This window comes from Anomaloglossus baeobatrachus, chromosome 2, assembly GCF_048569485.1.
Source record: "Anomaloglossus baeobatrachus isolate aAnoBae1 chromosome 2, aAnoBae1.hap1, whole genome shotgun sequence".
Lineage (NCBI taxonomy): Eukaryota > Metazoa > Chordata > Amphibia > Anura > Aromobatidae > Anomaloglossus > Anomaloglossus baeobatrachus.
This window is the reverse complement of record NC_134354.1, coordinates 506,660,559-506,682,295: the sequence shown is the minus strand read 5'-3', so window position 1 is coordinate 506,682,295 and position 21,737 is coordinate 506,660,559. Positions and strand designations below refer to the sequence as shown.

Here is a 21,737-nt window from a genome sequence, read left to right as displayed (position 1 = left end):
GTTGAGGGCAGGACTCAGTGTGGCCAGTCATGTTCTTCCACTCAAACCTGCCCAACCATTTCATTATAGACTTTATTTTTTGCCCGGGGGCACAGTCATGCTGGATCAGAAAAGGATCTTATCCAAACTGTTCCCAATTAGTTAGCAGCATTGTCTACAGTGTCTTAGTAAAGGATTTCCCTTCATTGGAACTGAGGAACCTAGTCTTCCATCAATCTTTACTGAAAACGCCAGCTCTGTAGAACAGGCCATTCCTTCACAAATGTGTGTAAGGCCCCCTTCACACATCTGTGAAAATCACGCACGTGTTTCACGGACGTGTCAAAGGTCCGTTTTCCCCTCCGTGAGCCGTGTTTATGGCACTACGTGTGTTCTCCGTGTGTTATCCGTGATAACACACGGAGAACGAGAACTTTCAACTCACCTGTCCCTGGCATCGCTGTCTGTGGTGCTGAACTTCGGTCTCTGGTCCTGCAGATTCCCCGCTGCTGCTGCTTCCGGCCGCAGTGAAGTGAATATTAAATGAGCATAATGAGCGGCGGTCAGCAGCAAGTGACAGCAGCGGCAGAGACAGGAGGGCAGGAGAAAGTGTGTAAAGATTTGTTATTTTTTTCTCTGACACGTGAGTTTTCATTCATGTGGTCCGTATGCGGGCCGTGTGACACCCGCGATGCCGGAGAAAACGTGGACATGTCTACGTGTGGAACACACGGACATGCGTATGCTCCACACGTACACACGTTCCATGACAAAACACGCACGTGTGCGCAGACCCATTGATTTTAATGAGTCTACATGTGCCCGTGTCTCCGGTACGTGCAGGAACGGACCTAACACGTACCGGAGACACGTGCGTGCGAAGGGGGCCTAATGGAGACTGCGTGCCTAGGGACTGGAATTTATACACCTGTGCTGATGGAACTAAATAAAAAAACCTGAAATTACTGATTAAAGAAGCCCACCCATGAACATTTTGTTACTACATCTGTATATATAGGTTGTAGATTGTAAGCTCTCATGAGCAGGGTTATCTTTTTTTCCCTCTAAATATTGTATTTTCTATAACTGTTACTTGTTTGTATATGATCCTCCTGAATTGTAAAGCGCTGCGGAATATGTTGGCGCTATAGAAATACAGATTATTATTATATGTAGGTTTTGTTCTGTCAATGTAGTAATATACTCACCTATCGCCGCCTTTTCTCTGATCCTGCACTGCTCCGGTCTTCTTCTGAATGACTTCTCCTCTCTTCAGACTGTTCGGCTCATTCAAAGCTGTATGTAAGCCGGAAGTCTCATGTACAAAGTAAAGCGGGCTTTACACGCTACGATATCGATAATGAGTTATTGTCGGAGTCACGCACATCCAGCGTCATTAACGATATCGCAGTGTGTGACACTTATGAGCGACCTTAAACGTTCGCAAAAGCAGTCAAAATCGTTTGCCGTGGAGAGGTTGTCCTGAAACAAAAAAATCGCTTTCTGCTTATTAGCAATGTTGTTCGTCGTTCCTGCGGCATCACACATCGCTGTGTGTGACACCGCAGGAGCGACGAACATCTCCTTACTGTCTCCACCGGCAATGCGGAAGGAAAGAGGTGGGCGGGATGTTACGTCCCGCTCATCTCCGCCCCTCCGCTCCTATTGGACGCCTGCTGTGTGACGTCGCTGTGACGCCACACGAACCGCCCCCTTAGAAAGGAGTCGGTTTGCCGGCCAGACGACTTCGCAGGGAAGGTAAGTGCGTGTGACGGGGTTAAGCGAGGTTGTGCGGCACGGGCAGCGATTTGCCCGTGTCGTACAACTGTTGGGGGCGGGTACGATCGCTTGCGATCTCGCTAGTGAGATTGCAGCGTGTACAGCCTGCTTAAGTCTATTGTGCCTCGTTCTGAAGGCTCCATTTCCACGCAGAGTGCAGTGTGACCCGTAGAGTCTGAAAACCGGTGAGGTTACTGTGTAGCAGACCAGCACTAGATACTGGAGAACACGTCGATAGGTGAGTATATTAATACACTCACACTGCAATACATGCACACATATACACATTAAGGGTATGTGCGCACGTTGCGTACTAGCCCAGCACCGTAAAAGGTGCGCTTCAGAGCGTAGCTGAAAAGCTCCGTTCTGAAGCGCATGGTGCCGGCGAGAACGTGCGCTCTGCCTGCAGCTCCTGCCATAGACAGAGCAGGAGCTGCCGGCAAAGCGCACGGAAGAAGTGACATGTCACTTCTTTTTGCGCAGCGCTTCGGCACTAGCCGAAGCGCTGCGCTCTAAAACGCCACGTGCGCACGGCCCCTGCACAATCTCCATAGACTGTGCAGGGGACGCAGGACGCATGCAGTTACGCTGCGCTACAAAGCGCAGCGTAACTGCATGAATTTACGCAACGTGCGCACATAGCCTTAGAGAAAAAAAAAATCTTTTTTAAGAGTGGTTTCCTATTATTTTGTTTATCTAATGTATGTATGTGTGGATACTGATAAAGATTGCGAACCACCCACTTGTCTGACTTTTAAAGGGAACCTGACAGCTGATACATGCAGCCCGATATCTGGGCGCTCTGTATCAGGCACTAGCTGCATGATTCCAGTCAGGTATGTTTGAATCTGAAATGCTGCAGCGTTCCAGAGAAAAACATACTTTAAAAGCAGCTGTGGACCAAGCTACATGGGATACTGGATGAATAGGCAGATGCCTGGCAGCTTTCCCCCCCCCCCCCTGCTCCCCTTGAGTGACAGGTCTCTCCCTGTATGCACTGGTCATTCTTAAATGGAACCTTTCACCACATTTGTTGTCTATAAGCTGCGGCTACCACCAGTAAGCCCCCATATACAGCATTCTAGAATGATGTATATAAGATCCCAATTTGATCTCTGTAAAATAAAAAAAGCCATGTTTTATTATACTCAAATACAGGGCGGTCTGGTGGGCATCACTGATCTTGGACCAGTGGCTCCTACCTTCTTGCAAATGTTGTCCTCTTTCCCTGCTTTGTGAATGACATGTCCTACATCATCAACACAGAAGCATCTATTGTGTTCCTGCGAACGCCTCTTTGCCCTGCTGAGGTCAGATTTAAGTATTATAGTGCGTATGCGCTGGTGTTCGTTGACCTTTCCCCGCGTTTGCGCATTACATTACTTTGCTGTATGTTATACAGAGTTGTTTGGGTACTTATATATACAGTATTCTAGAATGCTGTATATAGGAGCTTACTGGTGGTGGTCTCTGTTTATAGGAGACAAATCTGGTGACAGGTTCCCTTTAATATTCAGTCAAGTGGGTGACCCTCATAAGTGAATGCCTCCTTTCTCAGTATGCACACTTATACAGATATACTATTTATTATTTTTAGACCTTACTGGCGTTAAATGCCAAGCTATGGAAAGGGGAGAACTTGGCCTTTAATAGGAGGTAAGTAAAGTGCACACTAGTTAATAATGTACTAAAGTTAGGGTTTGTTGCAAAGTGGAAATTTGAAAAGGACCATTGACAAAAGCAGGTAGGCAAATCCCCTGCGTTTTACGCTGTCTCTGTGCATTTCTTAACATGTCTGCTTAGAAAGATAAAATAGTTGATAAGAACAAGCTTTTCAGCATACATATTGGTGATAGTAGACTGAGGAAGTGACGGATTGTTCACACACAAACTCATTACAATGTTTAGGTGAAATGTATTTCTGAAAAAGAAAACAATAGCAGCTAAATGTTTAGCCTTTCTGCCAAATGTGTCAGTAATGGTTTTACTGCGGTATCCAGGCTGTCAGTCATCTGTGAGCACCTCCATGGAAGCCTCTGTAGAAGGGAACAATCAGTGTTATAATCAGAGGCGTTCACACTGAGCTAGGTAATACAAGTGAGTCCTAGGCGAGGTGTGGGAAATGCATTGCATTGGGTTCATAGGGAAACGTGTTACAAATACAAAGAGTGTGGTATGAGCACAAGAAACTAAAGGTTATAGAAAGAGGAGAGAGCAGAATATAGAAAAATGAGCCACGAATATCCTCGATGCTGAGATCATTTCCTCTCCGCTAGTCCACTCACTGGCTATCCTGTACTTAATCCTTGTCTTTACATTAAGGCTGTCCTGAAACCTCCAAATGTCGTCATTGCAAGATCATTTTCTATATTCTCTGATTGTCTCAACCTTAAAAAATTGTTTCCAAATTTTAATTCTCCAGAAATCATCTTCCCTAAAACATCAGACACCGTAATCAATTAGATTTTCATGAAATACTATACCCTGAATAAAACTGCTGCCAATAGCAGCTTTCACCCGCACCTACTGGCTCTTTCCCTGGCCGTCTCTCTAGGTACCAGTGTGTCACTCACTAGCCATGTGAATTGTACTTCATTTTATGTACTGAACCACCTTTATATTTCACATGTACAGCACTCTGGAAGTAAATGACCTGATAAAATAATAAAGTACAATTAGGCTACGTTCCTGTAATCAGTGTTTGTTGAGATATTGACGCTGCAGCACTTCTCCACCTTAGTTTACTTGCATTTTTTTCAGCTTTTTTGATGCTGTGTTTTTATCTCGTTCTTCATGTGTGTTTTTTTTGTCTCTGGTGTGTCATCCTTTAAATAAAGTTGTTTTTGAAGCTTTATTAGGTGCAGATTACATGCGTTTTTAGTGTGTTTCTGCCGAGGCACTTTTAAGGCTATGTTCACACGAAACATGTGCTATAGACAAAGCACCTAAAAATGCTGCAAAAAGTGACAAAAAAATGATGTGAAAACACCACAAAACAGGCATTTTTTTTAGCCATGAGAGTATGTTTTGGCTGCACAAAAAAAAGAGCAAAATGCTGCGTGTGAACATAGCCTCAGATCCAGGGTCGGGATGCAACTGCAACACTTTCACCCATTCCACAATACCATGGATGGCAAAAAGAACAAACTAATCAATTTTGAAACAATTCAATCCAGACATGTCACTCGAAGCAATGATCACCAAGCCTACTTTGGACACCTTTTTCAAAGAGATCAGTCACTGGAGAAGAACATCATGGTGGGAAGAATAAAAGGATCAAGGCGAAGAGGAAGACCAGCAACCCGATGGCTTAATATTATCAAGATAACGGTGGAGAAGACCCTGGTGGACCTATTCAGGCTTGCACAAGATCGATCTTCCTACAGAGTGTTCATCCATCAAGTCGCTATGGCTCGAGATCGAGCTAAAAACCGTTAAATGAAAGAAATAAACTGTAGCTATACTCTTGTACTAACGTGCAATCATACACTGATCCTCTCCAAGGATCATCCACTCATGTACATAATAAATTACAGGCAAACAACCACTAAGGTCCTCATAAATCATTTTACATTTTTTTTAGGTACTATTCTTTTTTGTCTTGTGGCATTTGTTGCAGTTTTCTACTCAAAATTCTTTAAAATGACCTACTTGGGTTGGTGTGGTGAATTGTGTGCAAAATTAAATACCCCCCTTTTTATCGATTGTGCCTTTTTAGACTTTTAGAGCATCACCCTTTAGAATGACACATCATGTTGGTCTTCAATCACACAAAAATAAAATTAGGTTTTGTACTCCAGTGGTGTCCTGTGAACAGTTGCACAAAACCTTGGCAACATTTTAACAAGTCACAAATGATGAATTAGGTTGAAACATCTGGATAAGGATAACCACATCCACATGGTCAAAGAAAACACGGAGGAAACAAAGGTAGTTACCTTAAAAAAAGTCACGAATAACATGCAAACAGTAAATTCACTATTTGAACCAATTTTACACCAGATAAAAAGATGAAACACGGTGATACATTTTACAGAACTCATTTTTTGCAAATTACTTGTGTTGTTTCCTCCTCAGAAAAGAAAACTAGGAAATGAATCTCCAGACTGGTAGAATTATTTTTAGATGTTACAGATTCTACAGTTATACATGTTGTCACAAGATTTGCCATCGTAGCAGTAATAGGAAAGGAAAACTTAGCACACAATGAGTAACGGTTAGATGCTTAGAGCAGTTGTTCTCAGTAGTTAAGGTTTTAGTTTTGTAATCTCCAGATTGCACAGCTTATAGGGATCAATGGTCACGGGTTAAATGAGAGAAGTTGGACGCAGTCAGAGGCACTAGGACCTAGCTTGACATTGCCACTTGCATAGTCAAGCACAGGGAGGATTACAGATGTCTCGGAAAAGCATGTGCTTGTCTGTATTGATAAGTATATATGATTTCTTTATTATATTATACCATTGTGGGGGGGTTTATGCCTTCTATACATACTTTTTGATAATATTTTTAAAGGGAACCTTTCACATGATTCATGCTTCCTAACCACGGGCACGTGACTTAGATCCTGGCTACACAATTGCAACCAGGTATATTTTTCACTGAAACATTCCAGTGTTTTCAAAGAGAACATACTGGGACCATACATGAAAGGTAGATTACTCTGGCTATAGCCCAGGCTGGCTTCTTCTAAGGCTGATCCCATAGGGATACACCTGTCTATCACCTCGAGCAGCACTGGAAGAAGCCATCCAGGAGCATTGCCAGACTAGTCTTGTCTCTTGATATGGTCCCCAGCCAGATTTTCAAACTATATTTTATCTAAAATATCGTGTTGAAGTACTTCTGTTTATATATTTTAAGTTTTCATGGTAACAGAGTACGGTAGTCTGTAAAGATAAGTTCATAGCAACAAAAGTATAAGTAATGAGGAAAATAAAGCTGACCATTCGTAGCAATAATTGCAAGCTAAAATATCCTCTACTAGCGCCCCAATAGCGTGTTCTATCATTTACTACTAGTAGTGAATGAACACTACCATGCTCGGGTGCTTGGTACTGGCAATGAGTAGTTATGAATGAGCACGGGTGCTCAGTACTGGTAACGACTAGTGATGAGTGAGCACCACCATGCTTGTGTGCTTGGTATTCGTAACGAGCAGTGATGAGTGAGCACCACCATGCTTGTGTGCTTGGTACTCGTAACAAGTAGTGATGAGCGGGCACTACCAGCTCGGGTGCTTAGTAGTCGTAACGAGCAATGACGCTGAGATGGGCACGACTCAAGTACCTGAGTATAAGAAAAGTCATTTGGGAACTTGAACATTTTCTGGGAAATCATTCAGAATAATGCTGGAGTTCTCCATTGACTTCCATTATTCTCGGTATGCGAGTTGAGCTTGTCTGAGCATCCAACTGCTCATTATAAGTACCAAGCACCCAGTCATGGTAGTGCTCACTCATCACCACTCGCTACAAGTACCAAGCACCCAAGCATGGTAGTGCTCTCTCATCACTACTCATTACGAGTACCAAGCACCTGAGCATGGTAGTGCTCACTCATCACTACTCATTACGAGTACCAAGTACCCGAGCATGGTAGTGCTCACTCATCACTACTCATTACGAGTACCAAGTACCCGAGCATGGTAGTGCTCACTCATCACTACTCGTTACGAGTACCAAGCACCCAAGCATGGTAGTGCTCGCTGATCACTATTCTGTACGAATGCAGAAGAAGTGAGAGTGTAGGACTTAGCACCTTCAGTACTTCTTAGCAGACAAAATAGTTATCATTCTTTGTACTTGGCATGTTTGTCCCTCCTTCTATGTATAACCAGGTTTACTTAATTATACAAATAAGGAATATCATTCAGCTCACCACTCCAAGGCAAGTCTCTCCAACTACTGGTCCGGTGCATGGAACAAGTGGTTTGGCTACCACAGCTCAATAATCAGTCACATCAAGAGGAGGAGGGGAGGAGAGAGGATCCCGCACCGACGTAATAAAAAGATTCTTTATTCAAAATTCATAAAAAAAGATTATTCCAACCAAGTGCAAGATAAATTTACGCTTGACGCGTTTCGGAGAAGGTAGACTCCTTATTCATTGCTTATGAATAGGGCATAATGGGACAGCAATGCAAAATTATGTTTCCCTGCTTTCTTATGCTTCAGCAGTGTAAGAAATTGTGATGGGAAGTTTTTAAAAAAATTTTGTGTATTGCGAATTCTTGTGAAACCTAAAATTTCAGGAAATTTGACTTGAACTTGATCGTCTGCAAATCATTCTAATTATCTCTATTATTTATGATTGGTTAGTTATTGCTAAAAAAAATTGAGTGATTTACTAGTATAGCTCTCACATTTCATACTGCTAACAGCCCCTTGATGTGTAACCGTGCATTTCTACTGCATGTTAGGCTATGCATTGAACTCGGACTTAAGTCTACCCTCACCCTTAGAAACTATAACTGTAAACTAATATAGGGAATAAGCATCCTGTGAATGCTCATTCCCGATAATCTTGCTGAGTAAACAGGTTTGATGAAATGATTTGTAAGCTTGCTTGTGTAAACAGGATGATATACTGCCAAGAACAATGACAGCCTACAGTATGTGCATTGAATGGTCATTATGAGTGCACTCAGCATGTCTAGTCTATTAAACATCTGATGACTGGCAAACATATAGGTGACTAGTAGTTACAGATGGTGTAGTGTAAACAATCTTTAGGCTGGGGCCACACGGGGATCTACTGCGATCCTCGCATGACACTCGGTTCACGCTGGCAGCACAACGAGCAGTTCTGGGTGCATAGTGCTAATCCCTGCCTAACCATCCCAGCCTGTAGGACACATAAAGAGATCTTTATGATATGCTAAAGAGCGCAGGGTCAGTGCGCATGATCAGAATTCCCGGCACTTCCAGTCATGCGCACTAGACCTCTCTGAACCCAGGACACATACACCCAGCTTCATACTGTGCATGACTGGAAGTGCGGAGCATTCTGATCATGCGCATTGACCCCAAACCCGACATTCTGAAGCGGTGACAACGGACATAGGTACACATGTTACTGCTGATGACTCTGTGCAATGAGAATTGAAGAGCATGTTATCATGCCCCTGTGGTCGTGCTAACATGCTAAGAGGGCAGACTAGTCAGGAGAAATAACACCCTTGTGACTAGTCCCTGCGCTTATTAGCATATCATAAACTTTTTCTAATGATCTCTTTTATGTATGTGCTAGTAGATACAGGGACAGTTAGGCAAGGATTAGCAATTTGCACGCAGAACTGCTCGTGGTTCTGGGTGTATATTGCACTTGAAAGGTTCACTTTAAATGTGTAGATTTGTTCTTGAGGTAGGCTGTATAATAATGAATAAAGCAATATATTTCAATAATGAAAACGAACGTGATAGATTCTTGTAGTAGTTATACCAGTTTTTGGTGATTTGATTTGCCTTATAAATTGTACTTTTGACTGTTAGGCCATAATCAATAATCTCTTTTGATTTGTCATAAATAATATATATCCTTCCCTTTTTTATACTTATATTTCATCTTCAGAGTTAGTCATGGACGATGGCTGCTGTATGTTGCAATAATAAATACTTTTCTACAATATACACATTCCCGATAATGTTTGACTATATCGCCAGTTTCACATTTCAGGGTGAAATATTTTTATATGGGTGGTAGAAGTCATTAAAGAGGAAAATAGAAGCATTGTTGAAATTGTTGGCTGGATTGCAAGTCCTGAAATGCAAAATGAAAGATTCCCTCATAAGATATTGTTTGATCAGCATATCAATGGGTTTTTACTGACAGTATAATGTGTAAAGGAGATTCTGACTAGAGATGAATGAATATATTTGATTTTGCAAAACTCTGTATTCACGAAAATTCAGATTTTTTTGTAATTATTTTCTAAGTCAATTCAGTTACCATTTTTCTGAATCGTAAAAGGCCAAAAAGTCAAAAAGAAAACCCTATACTCACCTTACTGCTCACTTCTCTTACCTTTTTGCTCCTCGTCTTCACCTATCTGCTCATCGTCGAATCTTCTGATAGCCACGCAAGCTCTGAAATCCCTGGGCCTCTTAAGCTATTTCAGGATTTCCGGCTGTAATGAGATGAGGGATTGTTCTGCGCATGCACATGCAAGGTCATGGTGCATGCCGTAACTTCATGATGTCGTGCTTGAGCAAAACTCTCCTGGGTTTCATCCTGAGCGTGAGAGGTCCGGGGACTTTAACGCTTATGATGATGATAAGAAGATGCGGCAAGGACCAAACAAGTGAAAATCGTAGACTCCCAAACACCACTCTGTGGTACTGGTGCGACTGCTCTAGGGTTTAGAGAAACCTAAGAGCATAATAATGGATTCTCAAAGAAAACTTGTGCCAACTGAATTTCCTAGTAAAACCCTTGCTAACAGGCAATTTCGTATTTTGCCTGATCAACTCGTTTGTACCCCTGGAACATGATTGTCAGGACAGTTAAAGAGATTTTCCACTATTGGAAACCCCCTATCAATCTCAGTGTTTGCCCCATTAAATAATAACACTTATACTCCCAACTGGTGTCAGTTTCTTTCCAGCAATGTCAGCACTTACTCTCTCGGGTCTCACGTGAACTTTTGTCACAGGAACCCTGCACCCAATCAGCACCAGATTCACTCTCCATCCCTTCAGACAAATTGAATGTCAAGAGGAGGCGAGAGCATTAGCTGACTGCAGACTTCCTATTGATGTTTCATATGTCTGAAGGTGGGAAGAGTTAAACCGGTGCTAATTGCGCACAAGTTTCATTTGACGTAGCAGCTTCACGTGGACACGTGGAGTGCTGACCTCACTAGAGCAGCTCCGGCCCCAGGAGGTGAGTATTTTTTTTTCTTTTATTTGTTTTAAACACTTAGGGGCACTTTGCACACTACGACATCGCAGGTGTCGCTCTCGACATCGTAGTGTGTAAATCCTTTATTATACGATTAACGAGCGCAAAAGCATCGTAATCGTATCATTGGTGTAGCCTCAGTCATTTCCATTAATTGGGAAATACCGATGTTATGATGTTGTTCCTCATTCCTGCGGCAGCATACATCGATCGCTGTGTGAGAAGCCGCAGGAGCGAGGAACATCTCCTACCTACGTCCTGCGGCTCATGCCGGCTATGCGGAAGGAAGGAGGTGGCGGGATGTTTACGTCCCGCTCATCTCCGCCCCTCCGCTTCTATTGGCCGCCTGCCGTGTGACATCGCTATGACACCGCACGACCCGCCCCCTTAATAAGGAGGCGGTTCGCCGGCCAGAGCGACGTCGCAGGGCAAGTGAGTGCATGTAAAGCTGCCGTAGCGATAATGTTCGCTACGGCAGCTATCACCATATCGCAGCTGCGACGGGGGCGGGGACTATCGCGCACGGCATCGCAGCATCTGCTTGCGATGTCGTAGTGTGCAAAGTGCTTCTTAGATTGTGAAGTGTTGTCTGAGTCGTGGACAATCCCTTTAAGGATCCAGCATTTCTGTTTTTGGACTGCCAATCTTTTTGTTTTCCTTGGGATAAGCCACTTTTTTTCAGAGGACTCATAAGTTTTCCTTTAACTTTTAGCTGGAGGTATCCACATTTCTATGCTGTTTGATGTTCTATTTAATTTATCCATTTCTGTGAAAGATAACAATAAACAGTAGCAGTCGCAATTTTGAGCTCATAAGAGTTGTCACAAAGCTTTATTTCAAAAAGCAAACAAAAACCTACAAAAACAAACAGCAATTACTGTCAAAAAGCAATGGTACTATTGAATCTTCAGTCTATAAGTCTAGCCTCTAAAGGGAATCTCTCAGCAGATTTTTGCTATGTAATCTGAAGACAGCAGGAAATAGAGGCTGAGACACAGACTTTAAAGATGTGTCACTTATTAGGCTGTGTACTGTTGTTTCCACACAATGAAGGTTGTATTACCAGTAGATTATCACAGACTACAGGGTTTGTGAGTAGTTGACCATGCCTGCTCCTCTGATAAGCAGCTCACTGTCAATAGACAATGTAAACAGCAACCTGTGGTGTGGGCAGGGTTAGTTTTCTGAGCTCTGCTACATGCTACTTCTTAAATCTCTAGTTGTGTCAAAACAGCTGCACCCAGTAAATTAAGTGATACATCATTAGAATCAGGGTCTCTGTCTTTACATTATGCTGCTCTCAGATGAGCTAGCAAAAACCTGGTGACAGATACCCTTTAAAAACTTATTGGCTTGCTTGTGTGTCATATCAAATATGAATGTCCTTTTGACAAGCATATTTTTGTTGGTTGTTGGGTAGGATTTTTTGTTTCCAATGGTTTTTTTTTTGTTTTCTTTAAGTTTTCTTGTTATTAATTTCCACAATATTTAAATTTTAAATTCAGTATGTTTTGTAATGAGCGAATGAACAAAAGCAGCTTGCAGCAATATACATATAACCAATGCAATTGTTTATTCTTAATATGACACAGTATACATCCATACACCAACACAGTTACAAAATACACATCCTTTCATCTAAATAAAGAATGCTGCCAAGATAGTGGCTTTATAGACTGGAAATGGAGAATTGTATCAACATACAGTCAGAAATGCAATGCATCAGGCTAAATTCTTGAAAGCTTTATGGCAATGTCACATCAGATTTTTGCTTATGATGGTTTGAGTCTGCTCAATAACGGCAAGCTTTATAAAAATAAAAAGCCCTCATTCTGTATCCTGCTTCATATAAGATTTAAAAGAAACTCAAGAGCAAAAGATATACAGTATAACTTAATAGGTTTCCAATTTAGGAGAATTGATGCCCAGGCTTAAAGGGAATCTGTCAGGTGCATTATGCTTCTAGAACCATGAGCAGTTCTGGGTGCATATTTCTAATCCCTACCTACCGTAACTGCTCCAGCATGTAGTAGCATAGATAAAGAGATCTTTAGAAAAGGTATTTCTAAAGATCTTTTATCATATGCTAATGAGCGCTGGGACTAGTCGCAAGGGTGTTAGTTTCTGCACTCATTCCACCCTCTTTGCATGTTAGCTCGTCCACAGGGGCATGCTAACATACTATGCTGGGCATAGGGTCAGTGCAGATGATCAGAAGTCCCCAGCACTTCCAGTCATGTCCACTATACCAGTTTTAAAACAGGAAGTGTACACCTGGCTTCATAGTGCACATGACCGTAAGTTCAGGGATCATGCACGCTGAGCCAACATCCAGCGTTGGGCGTGGTGGCAGCAGAGGTGAGCGCGACCATGCCTCTGATTCTGCGCAATCATTAGCATGTTAGCACACCCACAGGGGCGTACTTACATGGTAAGGGGGCCAACTAGCCAAGGAAACTAACGCCCTTGCGACTAGTCCCTGCGCTTATTAGCATATAATGAAGGATCTTTAGAAATACATTTTCTAAAGATCTCTATATTTATGCTAGTGTATACAGGGACAGTTACGTGATTAGCAATATGCGCAGAATCAGAGGCATAATCAGCAATACCTTTAGAATGCCAGTCTGTTTCTCCGCTACCTAAAAATCAATGATTACATTGATATGCAAATGAGGCTCAAGATCTAAAGCCTTTGTCACTCCAGTTCTATTTCCCACCAACTCTGCCTCCTCTTGCTTGACTGACAGCCTCTGTGCTGTGTGACTTTAAGAAAAATGGCTGTCAGTCAAGTAAGAGGAAACAGCATTCAGTGGGGAATAGAGCTGGAGTGACAGAGACTTGAGCTCTACAAATAGTTCTTGAAGATCATTTGCATGTAAATTCAATTACTGATTTCGCTATAAGGTAGGAATTGACTGTCTAGGGAAAGGTATTGCTGGCCTTTAAAACTATTTGACTGCACATATAAATAGTTTTGGTGTGAAATCCTGATGACAGATTGCCTTTAAATCATCAGACGTCTACAATCTTTGATAGAATTGAATGACAAGAGGCCACAAAAGACTGACTTCTGGGGAGCATAATCCTGGAAAGCCTAGTTTAGCATTCAAAAGTTGATGCACATTTGACTAGGAACATTTAATTATTAGACATTGCTTATCACAGTTGACCATCAAGTTAGTTCCTGCACCTACCGTAATGTTCCTCTAGTGCTGAGATGTCTCTTCCCCCCATTTATAAGACCTTTCTGGACAAGAAACATGCTAAGTCACAATAGCAGTTCTTGATAAATCTATACTTGAGCAAATGATTCTGGAGAACCGCATTCCAGTTGGATAAATCTCCTCCCAAACTGCTCATTGCAGGCGCATTGCAGTTAAAGGTCACTTTGAGTTGATTTACTCTTTTATGGGAAGTACAATAATTTTCCAGTGACCTAATTTACATGGAAGAGTTAATCAAAAGTTCATGTAAAGGTAAAGATATTAAAAAATTTTCTTCCAGATGAAAAAATATTGGAAAATAGACATTTGCTAAATGTTGTGCCAACAAACATCTGTAATAGATGGAAATCGGGAGACTGTTCCATTCTGCATTATTGCTCTGCCAGGTTTCTTGTGATGAGTTTTGTAATCCAGTAAATGAAATTGTTATCCAACAAATAATATATTTTTAGTCAAATATAGCATTCAGCTTTTAATAATTCTTGTATTAACAAAAAAGATTTTCTTATTTTTTTAAACCTATCATAGTATGTTCACGTCTGGACACAAAGGCCCTGATTCATTAAAGACCCCGTTACACGCAATGATGTATCTAACGATATATCGCCGGTTTCACGGATTCCGTGACGCACATCCGGCATCGTTAGCGACCTCGTTGCATGTGACACCAACGAACGGCCGTTAACGATCAAAAATACTCACCTTATCGTTGATCGTTGACATGTCGTTCATTTTCAAAAAATCGTTGATTGTTGCAGGAGGGAGGTTGTTTGTCGTTCCCGAGGCAGCACACATCGCTATGTGTGACACCCCGGGAACGACGAACTACAGCTTACCTGTGGCCGCCGGCAATGAGGAAGGAAGGAGGTGGGCGGGATGTTATGGCCGCTCATCTCCGCCCCTCCGCTTCTATTGGGTGGCCTCTTAGTGATGCCGCTGTGATGCCGCACGAACCGCCCCTTAGAAAGGAGGCGGTTCGTCGGTAACAGCGACGTCGCTAAGCAGGTAAAACTCATGTGACGGCTCCTAACGATTTTACGTGCCACGGGCAGCGAATTGCCCATGACGCGGAAACGACGGGGGCAGGTGCTTTCACCAGCGATATCGCTATCCCCCTTAAGACTGGCATTTCGCACACCAGTCTTAATGAAGGACGTACAGGAATAAGATCTGACGAGGCGCATCCTACTCCATGAATTTAGCACATCTTATCAGTGGTGTGTCGCTTGCCAGAAATCTTACTCCACTGAGGGACTGGAGTTATATTTTTTGTGTAAGAAACATTGGCACTATTGATGAATTTGGTGGGTGGACATAGCCATGCCCCATCCTGCCACCTCTAGAGATGAGTGAATCCGTGGAAGTTCGGTTAGGAGGGTTCAGCCAGACTTTAGATAAAGTTCGGTTTGGGACCCGGACTTGACCTGAACTACAATGTAAGTCACTGATTGGGCAATTAATATTTCGACTAAATCTCAATATTTAGTTGCAGAATAAATCAGTAGATGGCAGTATAATTTGAAAATTATAAACTCTCTCTTGAAAAACAACAGCTGTCCCATGTTTATGGCTAACGTTACACATGGTACTGCTAGAGCACATATTCACTAGAGACTGCCAGGTTCTTCATGGTTCATGTGACCCTCTCCTGCTCTTAGTCTCCTGTGGAGTGGTATACATTTAACATAAATCACTACAGCATCCCACAGCCTCATATGTGTCTCATCAAGAGCTTTGGACGCCATGATCCATGATGTCACTCATTTTTATCAGCTAAGGAAAACAAGTAATACAAGTCAATACGCCTCCACAGTTTTATCATATCTTCAGTTCGATTCATATCTTTGATTTTGTTTTATTCTTTTTATGCTTCCGGTCGATTTAATTAATTTATTTGCTTATTTTACTTAGGACACTTTCTTGTTTCATTTAAGAACTGTATCTTGAAACAGTTTCACTTTTTGTGTGCCAAACTCAACAAAACAGAATAAAATGAAGATGAAAGGTTTGAGGAACCAAATTAACAGACTAGAGATAAATGAAACATTGTTCCCTGCTTTCATTCTTTATCTGAATCCTTCAGCTCGCTGTCTGTGAGAAGGGCAGTGGAGATTTCCATGACTTCCTTTCAAACTCCAGAATATGTCATGTTTGGGCCATGTGTTTCCAGTTTGTTGTGTCTTCAAATTGAAGTGTAAATTCTTAGTATAACGAGAGTTTTTGGTAGTGGAGATCATGTTGAGGTTAGTGAAAAGACCCTTCCACATCCAACTGCTCTTAACAAATACCAAGCACTCGAGCATGGTAGTACTCTCTCATCACCATTCCTGATAAAAAATCAATATAGTAACAGGTTTGGAAACATAAAATGGCCATATTCATGTGCGACACACATCTTCGAGAACCTTGAAATGCTTGGTTCCCAGCATAGCCAACTTAGAGCTAAGAAGTGTTCACGTGATGGGAATAGTTATAGAAGGTGCAGGATTGACAGCGGCAGCCAAGTTCTTGTGACTGAAAGGACCAAAAGGAATTTCTGCTACATAAAAAACAGCACAAGCAATGGTTATAATTTGTAGAGAACCTTGTTAAAGATTAGCATTGGGACCAGGAGCTTAAAGGGAACCTGTCACCTAACAGTCGGTGCGGAGCAGACTGGTCAGATGGGCGTCTCCGTTCTCCTGGTCTGCGCCTCCTCTTTCGGCCATCTTTGTCCTCCTTCTGAAGCTAGTGCGGTTGATGCGTTCCACGTCATACACACAAGCCGACATTGTGGTCCTGCGCAGGTGTGACGCCCCTGCGGTAACCAGGTGTCACAAAAACAAGGTAACAACAAGGTAACAGCTCGGGTCCAACATGACTGTGCCAGTCATCACACACACACTAGCACACCAGGACATGTACACTTACAACCAGGGTGGGAGACCCCCTTAGAGCCAGGTGACAGGGCTGGGCACTGGGAGATAACAGGCAGCCAAATGGGAAGGGAAGGGCCAGACCTGGGGGAGGAGAGAGTGACCTGGGAAGTGTGGGTAGACAGCGAGAGGAGTTAGCGAGTTAGTTGGAAGGAGTAGAGAGGAGAGGAGCGAGAAGTGTGCGGTAGTAAAAGGAAAGGTGTCAAGACAGACAACAGACTCATGAGACACAAGGAAAGTAGCAAAGAATCAGCAAAGACCTGAGTAGAAACATCAGCCACTGAGAGGAGAAAAGTAGCTGGAGAGCGAGAGAGCAGGCTCCAAGGACAGAGGGATTCCGTGAGGTGGACATCCAGGGCTCACACTACTTTCCATGCACGGGGTGCAGATCCCAGAACAGACCAGGACTTTAAGCCATCTGCTAACTCTGCCAGGCGGGTGGGTTTCCAGGACTCATCTGCCATCACTAATGTCTGAGGCATCAGCAGCAAAGAGGGGACCGGGAGAAATTCCCTTAAATAGTCCAAGCTGCCTGCGGCAGGACACAGACACCAGAAACACCTCCAAGTGCTCCACGCCAGGGAGGACTGACAAATACACCAGAGTGCATCGGTGGGAGAGTGGCATCAGGTTGGCTGGCACAGCTATAAAGGACACGGGCGCACCTGGGATCCAGCACATCCCCAGGGCGCAAATCCAGTAAGTAAAGACAATCAAACTGCACTCCATGTCCGGACTGACTTATTGCTGTGCGCCTCCACGTTAACCCTTCACTTACCCCTGGGGAAAAGCCCTGCTTGCGGAGGTCTCCACCATCCATGCTGCCCCATCCATGATACCCAGTGGAAACCCGCAGCGGCGGCCCTATCATCCCTGGCCGCAAACCGCGAGTGGCGTAGTTGAACTTTTTATTATTTTATTCTTTTCATGTAAAACTGGTCGACAGTGCCCCCGGGTCCGGGACCCCTCGAGCCACAGACCGGCTGGATGTGAGCAGCTCGGCTCTCCCGGGGTGCGACACAGGCGCACTTTTATCAGCCTTGAGTAGGGCAGATCAAAGTATTGTAGTGCGCCGGGACCTGAATGTCGGCTAGTGTAGATGACGTAGAAGTGCATTTTCGCACTGGTTTTTTTTGCAAAAAGCTGCATTTTCCAATACTAGCAAAAGAAGTGTAAAAACGCAATCATGCATTTTTGCATCGTTTATGATTACTTTTTATTACATTTTTGGTGTGTTTTTGGTGAATAAAACTAACTTTATTAAACATGTATTGTAGACAAATGGGACACAATCTGCACCAAAACATGCAAATAAAAACTGCAGCAGAAACACTTTTTTGTAAGCAGCTGCCAAGAAAGCAGGATTTGCCTGCAGAAAAAAAGCTGCAAAAAAGCAACATCTGAACATAACCTAAGGGGTACTTTGCACGCTGCGACATCGCAAGCCGATGCTGTGATGCCGAGTGCAATAGTCCCCGCCCCCGTCGCAGCTGCGATATCCTTGTGATAGCTGCCGTAGCGAACATTATCGCTACGGCAGCTTCACATGGACTCATTAAGGGGGCGGGTTGTACGGCGTCACTGCGACATCACACGGCAGGCGGCAAATAGGAGCGGAGGGGCGGAGATGAGCGGGATGTAAAAATCCCGCCCACCTTCTCCCTTCCGCATATCGTACGGGAGCCACGGTGACGCCGGTAGGAGATGTTCCTCGCTCCTGCGGCTTCACACACAGGGTTGTGTGCTGCTGGAGCGAGGAACAACATCGGACCATTGCGTCAGCATAATTTTGGATTACGCCGACGCTACACCGATGATACGATTACGACGCTTTTGCGCTCGTTAATCGTAGCATCTAGGCTTTACACACTACGATGTCGTCTGCGATGCCAGATGTGCGTCACTTTCAATTTGACCCCACCGACATCGCACCTGCGATGTCGTAGTGTGCAAAGTACCCCTTAGTGTGTTTCTTAACCAGAAAGCTTAGACCATCGTAGAAAAGATAAGTATCAGAACAGGAGCTGTTGGGGAACAATAGGGGTGAGTATTCATGCTTTTAGTATTTTTATTTTTTCTGTCTGAAGCAATCTAAAATAATTTATAGTCTCTGGAAAAAGCTTCTTTAGTATAATCATACAGAACATACATTTGTAACGCCCCTGAATACATCAGGGTGCTACAGGGAACTGCATCCTTTTACCCAGGGTGCAGGACCTACCACCCATGGTTCCAAGTTCAGAGATCCTGATTCAAGCGATGTGTCTCTTACTGGGCTGCTTGCTTTAGTGTCTTGCTGCAGATTTATCAGGATTTTTTCATGATTAAAGTAAACCAATCACTAGGATTTTTGTATATAAGCGAAAGCCAGTGCTGTACTGGCGCTATCAGGCTGATTCTCTACATACCTTTAGTGGTCAGTTAGCGGTTAGCGATGTTTAGGGTTTGAAATCCAAGAAAGTAAAGTTTATAAAATCAGCAGCTTCTTGAGTGACACCAGCTGAGGATCAGATAATATCTGGGGGTAGTCATAGTTATCCCCTCCCCCTGTTAGAATTAGCATAAGTATTATACAAACAATTCACTGTTTCCCTTGCAGGACCTGTGTGAGGTCATACCCATGTGACCAGAAGGGGCGGGGCCTCAGCCAACAGAAACAATGTTGCTTCCTGGTATTAGCTTTGTTGGCTGAGGCCCCGTCCCTTATGGGCTCATGGGTATGACCTCACACAGGTCCTGCAAGGGAAACAGTGAATTGTTTGTATAATAATTATACTAATTATAAAAGGGAAGGGGATAACTATAACTACCCCCCAGATATTATCTGATCCTCAGCTGCTGTCACTCAAGAAGCTGCTAATTTTATAAACTTTACTTTCTTGGGTTTCAAAACCTATACATCCGAGCTGACCACTAAAGATATATAGAGAATCAGCCTGATAGTGCCAATATAGCACTGGCTTTAGGTTATATACGAAAATCCTTGTGATTGGTTCCCTATAAGAGCACACTGTTGCTTGAAACGGGTCAATGTTAGTCATGCCTTGACATTGCATGATGTTTTATATTAATTTTTTCAATAAAGTAGTTTTTTAATCTACTGTGGATGCTGGACTAATTGCTGTAATACTTTCTGCGTCTGAAAATGCCTTGTACCATTCCATTGGGCTGGAAGACATGTGCCCGCTATGCGATGTGTGAAGTTTTTCCTGAGGATGAACCAATGAGTAAAATATTGTTGTTTAAGATGAACTGGTGGTCTCCTTGCGGAAACGAGTCGTCATCCTTCCCTGACTTCAGCTGCAGTATGTGGCCTGCACAGGTTCACAGCGTATATGACACAAGTCCACACACCCAGCTAGGACCAGTCCTTTAATGTAGCGTCTGGAGTCAGTCTCTTGCACATGATACCACCCTGTGCCATTCTGTATCTATGAAGTTACAAACAATACGCGTATGGCATCGTAACACTGTGATGGGTAGAGCAAGCTTTGCAAGTGGACATACTGACGAAACACTTATAAACTTGGATTGGAACGAAAAGCCAACCATTTGTTTTACGTATGAAAAAAATGTATGTTTGAGCCCTTCACCTCTATCAATCTAACAATCCTAGTTGGGGAATCATATTTTTGCATAGTCTTATACGGAAATGAAGAAAGCTATTTTTTTTCCTAAAGGAAGACAGACAGGAAACTTTAGGGAGTTAATACTACACAGGGTAGTAAACTGGTTGTCAGGGAGCCCCCATTGTGCTGTGGGCTATGCATGTTTAATTACCCTCTTAAAGGACCTTAATTGATTGTGGATAAAGTGTTGGTGACAACACATTCCAGGTTTTATTGTTACTGTTGAGCACCCATCCTGTTGTATAGTAGGTGGCACAGCCACTTCACATCACCGTCCGCTCATTGAGCTTAGCTTACATTTCTCGTTTACTCCTCCGGAATAACACACATACAACTGCAATACAATCTTATGAACTGCTACATAACATGGATTGGAATGGATTTCTTGTGCAATATCCCACAACATACACATTCCACCGCATGCTAGGTGGTTGCTATCAATTACTGCATATTTACACCTTGTTAGCAAATAATAAATTCACTGGGGATAGCTGTATGCTATATGAAAAGGAGAAAGTAATTCATAACCTTTTCATTTCAGATTTTTTATTAAAGTCCATCTTCTGGCAAGAAAAATCCATTGCAAGTGTGGTTGCATATTACAGGGGATACACTAAAGTGTCCGTAATAAAATGATAAAATCCATATACTTACCTCCTGGTGTCACTTCTCATGTTGGTGCTGTGCCTCCCAGCGTAAAAATTATGTTATTATTAGTGTTGAGCGGACCCGGATCCGCAAAATCCGGATCCGCACGGTTTGAGCGCCCGATCCGAGTCCAACCGGTACCCGGGATTCGGGGTGCACGATCCGGATCCGTTTTTTTTTTTTCTCCCTCTCTCTCTCTCTCTCTCTCTCTCCCATTCATTTACATGGCCACGGATTCCGGATCGGATCCAGACTTCGACGGATTATGCCGATCCGCTCAACTCTAGTTATTATGTCATGCAACCGCTGGAGCCAATCAGCAGTTGATGATTGTCTGCAACCTTTCAGCACTCCTTCTCGAAAGTATATGTTTTTCATTTTATTATGACCAGCTGCTAAGAAGGGGATGTCCAGTAGTGGAAACCCTCTTTAACAACACAAATAAAGCTGTAATATAATGGAGTTCAAGCATCACGTTAGCTCCGATTTGAAATTCTTCCATTTAAAGAGATTAACAAATGGCAAAAAGAAACTGACTTCTGCTATTGTCTGTACTGAGGAATTATATAACACCCACGTTAGTCATTGGGGCAGAGAGGCTGCTGCATGAATCATACATGAGCATTGTTATGCCATTTCCAAAGTGGGCTGTATTGTAA

General features: G+C 43.0%; 1 protein-coding gene across 1 annotated transcript in view; it reads left to right on the top strand.

Annotated features, from left to right (window-relative positions):
* The window catches only part of ARHGAP6 (Rho GTPase activating protein 6), a 369,834-nt gene that overhangs the window by 19,927 nt on the left and 328,170 nt on the right, over positions 1-21,737 (top strand). The gene's annotated exons all lie outside the window — the stretch shown is intronic.